The sequence below is a fragment of the Panthera pardus genome, unplaced genomic scaffold, assembly GCF_024362965.1.
Source record: "Panthera pardus isolate Hobbes unplaced genomic scaffold, ASM2436296v1 HiC_scaffold_26, whole genome shotgun sequence".
NCBI classification, from domain to species: domain Eukaryota; kingdom Metazoa; phylum Chordata; class Mammalia; order Carnivora; family Felidae; genus Panthera; species Panthera pardus.
In genome coordinates this window covers 8035469-8049232 of record NW_026526832.1, presented here as the reverse complement: position 1 = coordinate 8049232, position 13764 = coordinate 8035469, and the positions used below count along the sequence as shown (strand labels likewise).

At 36.6% G+C, this 13764-nt stretch overlaps 1 long non-coding RNA gene across 1 annotated transcript in view; it reads right to left on the bottom strand.

Annotated features, from left to right (window-relative positions):
- Positions 1–13764, bottom strand: part of LOC109265354 (uncharacterized) — a 314205-nt gene that overhangs the window by 61219 nt on the left and 239222 nt on the right. The window contains exon 5 of the long non-coding RNA XR_002079145.2: positions 13364–13504. This is a non-coding gene — a long non-coding RNA (uncharacterized LOC109265354). The remainder of the gene's footprint in view (positions 1–13363; positions 13505–13764) is intronic.

Here is a 13764-nt window from a genome sequence, read left to right as displayed (position 1 = left end):
CTGTGTGCAAAGCAACATAACGTGTAAAGCAATGCTTACGGTAGTATTATTTGCAATCGCCTCAAACTGGAAACAACCTAAATGTCCATCTAAGGCATAAACGATAAATTTTCGTATATCTATACAGTAGAATATTTTATGGCAATAAAAATAGATGAAGTACAGCTACATGCAGCCATAACAATGGTTATCATCAGAAAAAGTGCTAGTAATATCAGATACTTAGTATGTGCCGGGCCATCTCTCTCTCTCTGTCTCTTTCTCCCTCTTTTTAATATACTTAGGAGTTTGCGTCCTTAGAAAAATAATGAGACTACATACTGAAGTGCTATCTTTGTGTGATGGCATTATAGGTTATTGCCTTTTTTCTTTATACTTTATTGCTTTTCTATAATCAGGAAAAGGCGATAGAATTACCTTGGTTTTAAAAATAAAATATAGAATGGTGGTCATGGTGAGATATAATTTCTTACATTGCTCAGATAGTATCACTGTAGATGTTGGAGGCAGATTGGATTTCAAATCTGGTGTATCTCTTATGAGATGTGTGACTCTGTAGAAGTGATTTAACCTTACTGAGATTTGTTTCCTTCAACTGTAAAATTGGAATAATGGCATAGCCTGACTCATAAGGTATTTGTGAAAATAAAAATGAGATATATGTGCATCCAAGTGACCAGCACAGGTGTGCATTATGTTTTATTGAGTATATTAATGTCTCCTTACTTCCAGTTCTTTTAAATAGGTCTTAATCTACGAGCAGTGCCTCTAAAATCATGTATTTGTGGGGCACCTGGGTGGCTCAGTTGGTTAAGCATCCGACTTCAGCTCAAGTCATGATCTCAAGGTTCTGGGTTCCAGCCCTGCATGGGGCTGTGTGCTGACAGCTCTGAGCCTGGAACCTGCTTTGGATTCTGTCTCTCTCTGCCCCTCCCCTGCTTGTGTGCACGCATGCGCATGTGCACTCTCTCTCTCTGTCTCTCAGAAATAAACATTTAAAAAAGAAAGAAATAGAATCATGTATTTGGACTGTGATCAAGATAGAACACCTTTGTAATTAATAGGGTACCGTTGCCATTTAGCTCATAGACACAGATGATTGAAACTCAATAGTAGGATTCTGAAGGTATCAAAAGAGGAGGGTTTAGTTGAAAAAGTAACTTGTGCCTGAGTTTATTCAGAGAATGTTTACAATTGTGTGTGTGTGTGTGTGTGTGTGTGTGTGTGTGTGTTTGATTGATTTCCCTGTGTTAAGTCATTGAAATATGAAAGCATTATGTTCACTGACACGTTCAGCCCTTGGGGGACTGACACATTTCTTTATCAGCTGGGCCATATTGGCTAATTCTCTCCTCTTTCAATGTTCTCTCTAGCTTTCCATTTTGGACAGACACAGCCCGTTGAGCGAGTTTACTGTGAAGGGATTGTTACTATCACTGTGTGTGCAATTTAGTTTCCGTAAGTGTAGGCTCTGACTCATTAAATGCTACACCCTTGCTTTAACTGAGAGAGTGCATTTAACTTTGATTCAGTCAACGAATTGTTAATTAAACGTCCTTGATCTTTGTCAAAAAAACATCCTACCAGGGTACATAAACGGTTTAGTTATTTCAAGGCTTTTACATTTCTTTTAAATTATGTACAGCACTCTGCTAACCACATTAAAAGAGGAAAAAGAAGTATTCCAATGAATATTTACCTATCCATGTGTGCTCATCATCTAAATGAGAATTCTGAAATCCTGGAGTAGAAGTAGATTTGAGGGGATTCACACAGGAAATGTGGTTTGAGTTTTTGTTTTGTCGTTGTTGTCTTTGCTTTAAAAGCAATTAGAACTTCAATTACTGTATTTTAAAGAGTGCAAAATTTAGGGTATACTATAATTTAAAAAAACAAGTGTTGGCAAGGATGTGGAGAAATTAGAATTCTCATACATTGCTGGTGGAGTACGAAACTGTGCAGCCATTTTGGAAGACAACTTGTTGATTCTTTCAGAGTTATACAAAATTACCATGTTACCTTGCAATCCTATTCCTACATTTTGTTTTTGTTTTTTTTTGGGGGGGGGGTTGCAAATACATATGGCTTTATTTAGTGTTTTTCTGCATTGCAGAAGTGTCAATAGTGGACCTCAGAGGACTGCAGAGGCAATTAGGCAGCCCCCAGGCCCTCTGGGGAGGGTGTGGGGGGAGTAGCAGAAAGAGGTGATATCCCTTCAGCCTTCAAGACCAGTCCCTTCTCCAAGCTCCCAGGACAGGGAGAGGATCAGGGGCCAGTGAGGGCCATACATCCTTGAATTTGGGGCCAAAGTATATGGGCAGGCTCTTGGTTATACTAAGGCATGAAGTCAGGCAGGAGCACTCCTCCCACCTAGTGACCCCCCAAAGTGATTGCTGGTCAGGGAGCCATATGCACCCTTAACCCTTGAGCCTGTTTCATGGGGTCCCTTGTGTCTGGGAAAGGCAGTGAGTCATGCTGAGGGAAGGGCTACATTTCCAGTTTTGCCCCAACTTGCTGGATGAAGGGTAAGTCTCTTCTTCTCTTTGGGCCTCTATCTCCTGCTCTGTCACACCAGGAACCAAGACTAGATGATTTCTCAGTGCCTTCCAAATTCTATGGTCTAAGACTCCTTCCCTAACTTCAGGATGCCCTCTGCCTGGGACAATGATATAGAAAGGGAATTTTTAAGGCAAGAAGAAGGGCAGACAAGGGTGGTCTCAGCCCCCAGGGAGATGTTGGGGTAGGCAGTTCTTTACCTTCCAAAAATTGAAAACGGGTACTGAAACAAAGGCATGTGTGTGCATGTTCATAGCAGCACTATTCACAATAGCTAAAAGGTGGATACAGCCATAAGTGTTCATCAAGGATGAATGAAAACATAAACCGTGTTATATACATACAACAGAATATTATTTAGCCATAAGAAATGAACTGCGGATACATGCTACAACATGAATGAACCTCAAAACCCTTATGGTGTCCGAGAGAAGCCAAACACAAATGGTCATGGAAAATACGGTTCAATTTGTATGAGATGTCTAGAATGAACTGTTCAATTTATATGAGATGTCTAGAATAAACAAAAACATAGAGACAGAATGCAGATTGGCGGTGGTCAGTGACTGGGAAAAGGGAGGAAATGGGATAGAACTGTCTGATGTGTATGGAACTTTCCTCTAGAGAATGGAAATACTTTGAAACTAGAAACAAGGTGTTCCACAACATTGTAGGCGTATTCAATGCCACTGAATTGTTCATGTAAAATAATTAATTTTATGTTATGTGAATTTCACCACAATAAATTATTTTTAAAAATTTTCAGAGGCTAGGCACACCTGGGTGGCTCATTGGTTAAGGGACCAATTCTTGATTTCTGCTCAGGTCATGATCTCACAGTTCATGGGATCAAGCCCCATGTCAGGCTCTATACTGACAGATCCTTGGGATTCTTTCTCCCTCTATCTCTGCCCCTCCACCATTCTCTCTCTTGCAGAATGAATAAATAAACTTTAAAAAAAATTCAGAGGATACAAAATATAGGTAGGATTGTAGATATAGAAAAGTGTTCCTCCCCATCAAGCAATTTATTAAGTAACTAAGCATTTATATGGTAATAAGAATACCTGAGTAAGATGCCAAGGAACAGAAGGTAGAATCAGACAAAATGACTTTAATATTCAAATTATATTTTGTTTAATTTTTTTTATTTTTGAGAGAGAGAGAGAGGGAGAGAATGAGTGGGGGAGGGGCAGAAAGAGAGGTAGAGAACCGAGGCAGGCTCTGCATTGTCAGGCAAAGCCCGATAAAGAGGGCATGACGGGGAGGGGGGGGGGGGGCGCGGAGCGTTATTCAAACCCACAAACCCTGACGTCATGACCTGAGCCACCCAGGCACTACTCAAATTATTTTTATTCAATTTATTTAAACTAAAAAAACCCAAAACAGTCCCACCCATTTCTACCACCCCTCACCCCTCACCTATAGCAACCACCACACTGTTATCTATGAGCTTATTATATATACATATATATACACACACACACATATACATATATATTTAAATTCTATTTGATCTTGGTGTACAATCTTTTCAATGTATTGTTGAATTTGGTTGTCAGCATTTAAAAAATTTTTTTTAATGTTTATTTATTTTTGCTAGAGAGGCAGAGTGGGAGACGGTAGGGGCAGAGAGAGAGGGAGACACAGAATCCAAAGCAGGCTCCAGGCTCTGAGCGGTCAGCACAGATCCCCACGTGGGGCTCGAACCCACGATCCAGGAGATCATGACCTGAGCCAAAGTCAGACACGTAACCAACTGAGTCACCCGGATGCCCCTGGTTGCCAGTATTTTTTTTTTTTTAAAGAATTTCACATTTATGTTCATGGCCTGTAATTTTCTTTTCCCGTGGCGTCCTTGTCTGGTTGCAGTATCAGAGTAATGTTGGCCTTGTGAAAAAAGTTTGGAAGATTTCCCTTCACTTCTATATTTTGGAAGAGTTTAAGAAGGATTGGCATTAATTCTTTGAATTCTTGGTGGAATTCATCAGTGAAGCTGTCTCATCCTGTTATTTGTTGGAAGGTTTTTGATTACTGATTCAATCTCCTTACTAAATTTAGTATACTAAAAATTGGTCTGTTCATATTTTCTGCTTCATCATGACTCAGTCTTGATAGGTTGCATGTTCCTAGGGATTTTCCCATTACTCCTCAGTTGTCCAATTTGTAGCTTATAATTATTCATAGTAGTCTCTTTGGATCCTTTGTATTTCTGTGGTATTACCTGCAACATCTCTTTCATTTCCGATTTTACTATTTGAGTCTCATCTCTTTTTTTTCTTGGTGAGTCTAGCTAAAAATTTGTCAATTTTGTTCACTTTTCAAATAACCAGCTTTTCGTTTCACTGATCTCTTCTATTGTCTTTTTAGTCTCTATATCATTGTATTGCTATGTTCCAACTAAAGAAGACCCAAAATAGAAAATTTCTAAATTATGAAGCAAATGAAAACACACAAAATTTGAGTTTATTATGACTATTTTCATTTGTGACAGGCTTATAGCATTACTTATTAATAATTTTAAGCAGAACATCTAACTTTGAGTTGTAGTGTTGAGCTTATAGTAAGTTCATCATTTGCACATGAGTTTCTTGAGGAATCAACTCTGAATTGCTACAGAGAATGACATATAGCAATGGCTGATAATAAATATTTTAAAATAAATCAATTGATCCTCTTAATGTAAAGCATGAAGAATTATAAAAGAATAAACATAAATAAAGTTAAAGTTAAAAATTTTTTCTGTGGTACCCGTCAGTGGATAGTGTTTTTCAATTTATATAAACGTTGTGTTTAGGGGAAAGAGCTGATATTATATAATATATATGATGATGCACCAATGAAATATGCCTAATTATTTAGATGGTCATTTAACAGTGAATAAAAATACAAGCCTTTCTCTGGTCTCCCATCAGGCCAGTCATAGAATATTTTCCACATTGGAAATAGATAAGAATCTGACTGAATATAGCCCTTCATATTTTTTAGTATTGTTAAGGTACTTTCCTGGGCAGTGACTTAATGAGGTGGGCTTAGAATGACTACACAAGCAATGGAAAAAGATACTTTTACTCACTTGGGTGGTAAAATCATTTTACTGAGAGAATAATGTTAGAACATCAGGATTTATGTCTACAGGGTATCTGATTCACAGATCCTGAATTTTTCTTCTATACAGCATGAATCAATGCATCTTTAAAACTTTCATGTTTAAACTGCCTATTAATTATATTCCACTCATGAAATGCAGTAAAGTTGCTTTTTCATCGTTTGATATGCCCATGACTCAGAAAAGAGATCTTAGCAATGGCCCTTAGAACACAGACTATAGCCATACATTCTAATATCACTTACCTTTGTTGAAACAATTTCTCTCTAGGACATTTTACTTCTAATGTGACAATGACGATTGTGTTTGGGGATTTAGCAGAAAACAAGGGTTGAATTGTCACTTACACCACGAAAAGTTGCTAAGACATGTGATGAATCCCTTTTTATGTCTTTGTCTTAGTTTCCACAAATGTACTATGGAAATAATATTAGTCATCTCATAACGTCTTTTTTTTTTTGAGATGTTAGGGGATACACGCATATTTTTTAAGCATCTGGGAGTAAAGGAAATGATATGCAATTTAAGTCCACATAGTAAGAGTAAGACAGTAATAGTAAAAGCTACAACAAACTGCAGGTGGCTTTTAAATTTGCTCTCACTTCTCAGAAAATTTAAAATTGGTGACAAAGAAATTCTTGGCAATTTATAAAAGGAAAATTAATCTTAATGTTTTGCTCCTTGAAGGTAATATTCAATAATAAAAACCAGCCAATATCCAAACTTTTCCACCATGATCTAACTGCCAGAAAATAGCTTGTGAGGTTTTGCTCTGCTAGTTCTTTTAGAAGTGAATTTGCTTATAGGTCTGTGGAAACCTTTTTGAATATAGCCTCTTGCCGGAAGCTCAAAATTATTTAGTGCTGACTGTAATTGCATCTTGGAGGAGGTAAGTGACGGCATGTTGACTAGTATTGCCAAAAATAAGCCTTTTAGGTTTCCTGAGAACACATTTTAAAATACTGGTTTTTGCTTGAAGATTATCTTGCCTGCCAAAGGATCCGTTGGTTTTTTAAAATAAGAAATTATATTTATAAATGTGAGGTGTTGAATTTTCTTTAAAAAATTTTCCAATAACTTGGAAGCTACAAAAATGAGAAGGAAAATGGTTTAAGGTAGTTCAAACCTGTTTCTGTTAATGCTGCGATGTTAATTTCCCTTCGACATCATTTGTAACAATTTCTTTTGCAAACAACACTTGCAAAGTTATCAGGGTATTCAGATCTCTGCAAATATAAAAACAATGGCAGTTTCTTATTTTTGTCATATTATGTCCGATATTCTTTACTACACAATAGTAAAAATCATAATCCATTTTTTTTTCTGATGGCTGATCTGTTTTTGTCTCAGGAAACCTATTCATGTCTGATGTTACCTACGTCCTGGTTATGGTTAGCATTGCATACCCATATAGAAAAATAATCCGCATAATCCTATAGAGTATACAGCAATGGGTTTATCGTATTTCATTTTTATTAACAAGGCCAATTATACACTTAGGAACTAGTAAGAAAATGAATCATCTGCCATCATCACTTTCATGGAAATGAGTGTATTTCCATCTTGAATCCATTTATTCAGTCTAGTTATGAATCATTCCTGGTAATTTTTTGGTGGGTAAGAAATCACAAACATAGGCTGAGCTTGGAAACATAATTTTTATATAAAGCTAGGTCTGGAACTGACCTACCTAGATGAAGTTAATCTAATGAAGTTAATCATTAGGGAGCCATGCTATATTCTATACTTCAGATTCATATCAAATCATGAAATTTATTTTATTTTATTTTATTTTATTTTATTTTATTTTATTTTACTATGTTGGTTCTGTCTGCTGTCTCAGTAGCATACATGACTTACGCATACATGACTTATGCACTATCAGAAATCAGCAGAAGGGCACCTGGGTGGCTCAGTCAGTTGAGCAGCCAACTCTGGATTTTGGCCCAGGTCATGATCCCAGTGTCATGGGATAAAGCCCTGTGTCAGGCTCTGCATGGAGCATGGAGCCTGCTTAAGATTTTCTCTCTCTCTCCCTCTGCTTCTCTCCCCTGTTGCATGCCCTCTTTCTCTCTAAAATACAAAATACTAATACTAATACTAATACTACTAATAATAGTGATAATAATAAAGAAATAAATAGAAAACCTTGAGATTATGTTTTCTAAATTTCTAAGAAGTATTTTGGGTAGTCGTCAATATATCATGCATGGATTATTCACGAAATAAATTAACCCCATTGTATTGTGTTTGTGTGTGCATAAGTATCATTCTTCTCTATTATCTACCAACTATTCCTACTGCCCATTTTAGTGTGCTTAAGGGAATAGAGTAGTAGAAATAGAGACACAAAGAATGAGAAGATACACTGCAAAATATTAGTAATATTATCCTAAACAAAGAGGAAATATGCTGTGTGTGATACTGGCCCTATCATTTATATGATATATTGCTAATTTAGAATTTTAATATTAATGCAAAATTGCCACCTATATGTTCAGAGGAAAACATTATTTTCTGATAACAAACCTTTATCTAAACTCAAATTTGGAAATTATTGTTCCAGTGATAAAAGTTCCAGACGAAAGTTTGCAAAACATCTGCATTTTTACTTTTTACTGGAGTCTCTTGCCATCACACTGACATTGCTACATTTTGAGCTTGAGAAACCACACTGAGTCGGTGAGACTCATATTTTACCTCTGCTGGATGAGTGAATACCATCAATCCTTAACTAGATCACAAAGATAATAATGTGAGAAAGATCATTTCCGTTAATGCAACTTAGTGCTTTTCAAAGAGAAGTATAATGTTAAATGAATCCCCGACTCTGGCCTCAATCCCATGACCCTGGGATCATGACCTGATCCAAAATCAAGAGTCAGACACTCAACTGACTGAGCCACCCAGGTGCCCCAATTTGTTTTTTATTTTTTATTATTGAGTTATATGAGCTCCTTGTATATTTTGGTTATTTGTCCCTTATTGGATGTGTTGTTTGTAAATATTTTCTCCTCCATAATTTGCCTTTTCCTTATATCACTTTTTCATTTTGTTGATGGTTTCCTTTGCTATACAGAAACTTTTTAGTTTAGTGTAGTTCCCCTTGATGATTTTTGCTTTTGTTATCTTTGCTTTTGTTGTCAAATCCAAAAATCACTGCCAAGACCAATGTCAAGGAGTTTACTGCCAGAGTTTTCTTCTGGGTGTTTCATGGTTTCATGTTTTAAATTTAAGTCTTTAATCCATTTTGAGTTTATTTTTGTGTATTGCATAAGATAAGAGTGATCTTTAAAGAGAAAGAGACAGACAGGAGAGATTTTTTGAATCAACCAGTGAGTGGCACTAAATATCACCAATAAGTCCTTAAATATCAAAGTAATATGATAGATGATAAAACACCATCTAAATAACCTATTGTTTTATATGAACTTTGCTCTGCTATATAGTCTTATGACTTATTTTTTTAAGTTAAAAAATGCTTTCACATTTCGAAGCTTTCACATTTCGAACAATTGAGTACATGCCAGGAGTTCATCATTAAATGCCATCATCTTCCCAAGAAATATAGTATTTTTGTTGAAGAATTTTGCTGCATGTTAAAATTGAAGAGCAATTCTAAAAGAGGTAAAGGTAACTCTCAATTTATCAAGGAAGGGTACATAGATGTAAGAACAACAAGACAGAATTTTAAATTAAGCAGAAGGATATATGGTTATGTAAAAAATTAGCTCTTTTATCCAATACATGTATGGCTCAAATTTTAGCCATTATGCACTAAGATTAAAGGTCCCATGGTAAATGTCCCATTTGATTAATATTACATTAACTTGTCTATCGTCTTCAATGGGCTATGCAGTCCTCAAGGACAGGCAGCATATTCTATTTATCTTTATGTACTTCTAGTAAAAAGAGCAATATATTAGGAGAAATAAATTAGACCTTAATTGAGGACAATCCTGTGTCTACAGCCGTCAGACATGGCTACAGAGGAGACACTAGTAGGATGCTCGAAATGTCACTGAACATTTGTTGAGGAAATGTGAAAATCCCCAGTAAAATTAGTTAGGCTAATGTCTATGTAAAATGATGACTGTTATCCAAAGACAAAGAATGGCAAAGTTTCAACAGCTGACATTTCTTTTTGCCTCTAAAACCAAACCAACCAAAGACAATTGCATAAAAACATACATTCACTTAATGGGCTTTCATTTCATCATAACACTATACTAAGAGAATTAAATAACTATGTTCTCTCCCTTTTAGAAGTTCATAAGTGATGGTGCATATCAACTTATAAACAAATGATTGAAGATATACAAATGTAACACAGAATAACACACATTCCTCTTGAGCTTTGTGTCCAGACAAACTTGAATCAGTTAACCTTTGCTCTTATGGTTTTTTTAATCTAAGAGGAGAATGAAACACACACATTTAAGTTATACTAGATTCATCACTTCATGGCAACAGAATTATCCATGTAATCTAAGTGCCTGATGGAGTGCTGAATAAATGAAGGAGTTAACACATAACTGATTTTTCTGTAGATTTCTATATGGCTTATATCCCCTTTTGATCCAGGTATAGTTTTCCACATAGTTTTCCTCTCCAGTGTACCCTGGCTAGCAAAGATGGCCTATAGTTTGAAAAAGACCTTTAAAGGATACTAAGAAGTAATGTGTGAAATGATCACGTACTTTAGATTCGAGAACTCTCCTTGTAGGAGATCTGCTGCATGTAATTTGGATTGCCCTGCATATAAGAGGCGGCACCTTAATGACTTTTAAGGTTCCCAGCTTTAATTATCAACAGTTCTAAGATAGAAATCTTTCAGATAAGTTTGCCAATTTGTCTCATTTTTGATACCAACTAAAATTATTTTGCAACATTTTTTTTTGTTCCAAACAAATTGTGCTTCATATGTCTAAATTTCCTTCCCGAGTACCATTCTGTCAACACAGTCTGTCCTTGTGAATTTTTATTGCAGATTGGTATTGGCATAGTGCAGGACATATTGGAGAGAAGTCAGAATGTTAGTATGCGTTTCTATAAAATATTTCCTTATAGTGCCTCACATCAGCTATAATATTCTATGACTCCAACAGTATTGCAGTCAAGGAAAATAAAATACATGGATATTATTTTTGTAAAACATAATCGTGCTTCTTTAAATGAACGATGTTTCCACGCTTAACCTTTGTATGAATAATACAGAATTAATTTTAAAGAACAAAAAACCCATGGAATAACTTTTGTTTACACAAACGGATTTCAAAAATGAGTCAGCTCTCAGAAACCTCACTTTTTCCCCATATGCCGGTTTGTCGATTAGATCTGTTATTTTTTCCTTTAAGAACTAATTCTCCAGACTTGGTAAGACAATTTTTTGGTAGTAAATAAAAATATTTCCTCCTTGTACTTGCTTTATTCCTTTCCCATATGTGTCTGTGATCTTTATACATTTATTTGTACTCCCTATTTAAACAATGTTCTAAATTGTATTGGAGGAAAGAAAGAAAGGGGCCAGGGATGTGGTAATTTACTATTTCCTTTGTTTTGTTTTCATTGCAATTTCTTTTCCCACTCAGAAACATTTTCCCAGAGTATGATGTTTGCCTAGTTTAAAAAAAAAGTTACGGAACTGAATAATGTAGGCATAGGGAATGATGAAGACAATGTCTCATGGAGAATCCTAACTACCTATTTGAACAATTTGAAGGATTTAAATATTTTCTTATTGAGTAAAATTAGCTCTATATATCTATTGCTAGAAATGTTTATTTTAAACTCATAAAAAGTTCTGCTTTGTTTGTAAAAGTAATACCTGCTGGGCTTCACTGCAATTTTCCTTAAATACCCACAGTTGTTTTGTATATATTATCAGAGTATAAGATTAATTATTTATAAGAGAAATGAAATTTATGGAAAAGTGACAAAAGAAACCAACACTCCCCTATTCAACAGAGCTATGGGGCAGAGGGGAAAAAAATAACAAGCAAGAAATAGGAACGTATAGGGCCCAAAAAGGGAAGAAAAAGGATGAGGCCAATTCCCAGTGAGCTAGAAATCTAAACAGAGGATTGATGGAAATTAAGGTGGGTGGATCAGGGTAAAGACTGGTGTGGGGGAAAAGTTTTTAACAGAATCACTAAGGGAGAGTGGAAATTACAAAACACTGGAAGTGAATGTGGTCACATGGCATAGGGAGCTGGTGCGTAGCATCTTTCGGACAGTAAAATATTTCTCCAGGAATAGTTGTGTGCCTTGCAAGGGTCCTTGCAGACTGCCTTGAATGGGTATTTGTTTTCTGTTGTTGTACAGAACAGTACCCAAATTTAGTGGCTTAAAACACAACCTGTTTATTAGTTCAAGTTCTGTAGGTCAGAAGTCTGGGTAGGCTCACGTGGGGTTCCCTGCTCCGGTTCTCACAAGGTTGAAATCAAAATTGCGGCCAGATTAGGTTCTTATGTGGAGGCTCTGGGGGAAGAGTCCATTACCAGGCTCATTCAGATTGTTGACAGAACCCAATTCCTTGGGCCCGCAGGTCTGAAGTCCTTTTTTCCTCGCTGGTTGTGAGCCGGGGGACACTTTTGGCTCTGTGATGCCATCAGCATCCCTTCTCACATAGCCCCCCTCCATCTTCCAACCAGTAATGGTCCATCAAGTCCTTTTCATGACTGAAATCTCTCTGACTTCCTATTCGGCCACCAGCCACAGAAAAAATCTATTTTTAAGGGCTTACCTCATTAGACCTGGCCCACCCAGGTCTAACCTCCCTATCTTAAGGAAACTGGGACAATTGATCTATAACTTTAATTATATCTGTAAAATCCCTTTTCCAGGTAACATATATAGTCATGGGAGAGATGTTCCATTGTGTCACAGAGGAGAGAATTATAAAAAGTAAGGGCTATCGAGACTCATTCTCAGAAGCCTGACTACCACATCCCTTCTGGAATTTAGATGACTGGATGTTGTCAGACATTTATACTGAACTCCAAAAAAGCACGATTTTGAAAGTTGACGTAACGCAATGATGCTTCTATATGATCAAGTAAGGCTAAATTGTAGATTCTCCTTCAAAATTAAAAAAAAGTAAAATAATAATTACTCTGAACCAGCAATCAACAAAAGAAAGAAAATAGCTCCATACTATAGTCTTTGAAAAATGGTTTTCCAGGAAAAAAAAAAAAATGACCGATGTGTTTACTACTCTTTGTAGCAAAAAAATGACCGATGTGTTTACAGTGGTTACTACTCTTTGCCCATATTTCTTCTCAAAGAAAGAATACATGGTGGAGGTGAAGATAAGTGGGCACAATTTAAAAATCTCACTAACGATTACCCAGTTTGGAGACCAGCTGAAAGGCAGGGTGTATAGAAAAGCTTGGAGAAAATATGCAGATGATTCGCTTAGTGCAAAAGCCGTGCTAGGTCAACTCAGCAGCTTCCCAGAGTCAGAAAATCGCTGTGGCTTGCCATCAGCTTTTTCCAGAATGGGAAGCTGGCTAGAGGGAGCTAACTATGAATCCTAATTGCCCAGAGCTAATTATTCCCGGTAGGAATAAAAGACCTGGCAAAAAGAAAGGAGGAGAGGGAGAATGACTATTATAAATAAGATCCTTCTCCACCATGGAAGAAGAACCTCATATAACCAAAACCCACATGCTTACCTATCATTTCATCATCACGTACCTGGGAAAGGACTGGGGAAAGCTCCCGGAGAGGGAGAGGCAGGTAGTGAAGGAAATTGAGCTTCTGAGGCTGATTATCTCTGTCTGGAGAAGGTTCCATGCATGTCATTGTCATCCTGAATTGGAAAGGATTACAGGAAGTCTGTGGGAAATACCCATACAAACACAACAAATAGGTCTACTGAACACCCTTGCAAAGTTTTAAAACAATTTCAGAAGGAAAAGCAAACACCAAGCCCATCAACCACAACTACTCAGAGCCCTAGCTCCAGTTCCTCTCTTTGTACCGTCAGCAAAGGAAATGCATACAGACCCCAGTCTTCAACCTGAAGATAATCTAAGATAATGAGAAGAGAGGCAGGGGCAATTAATTCTTAAATAAGTAACTCAAGGTCTTAAAGC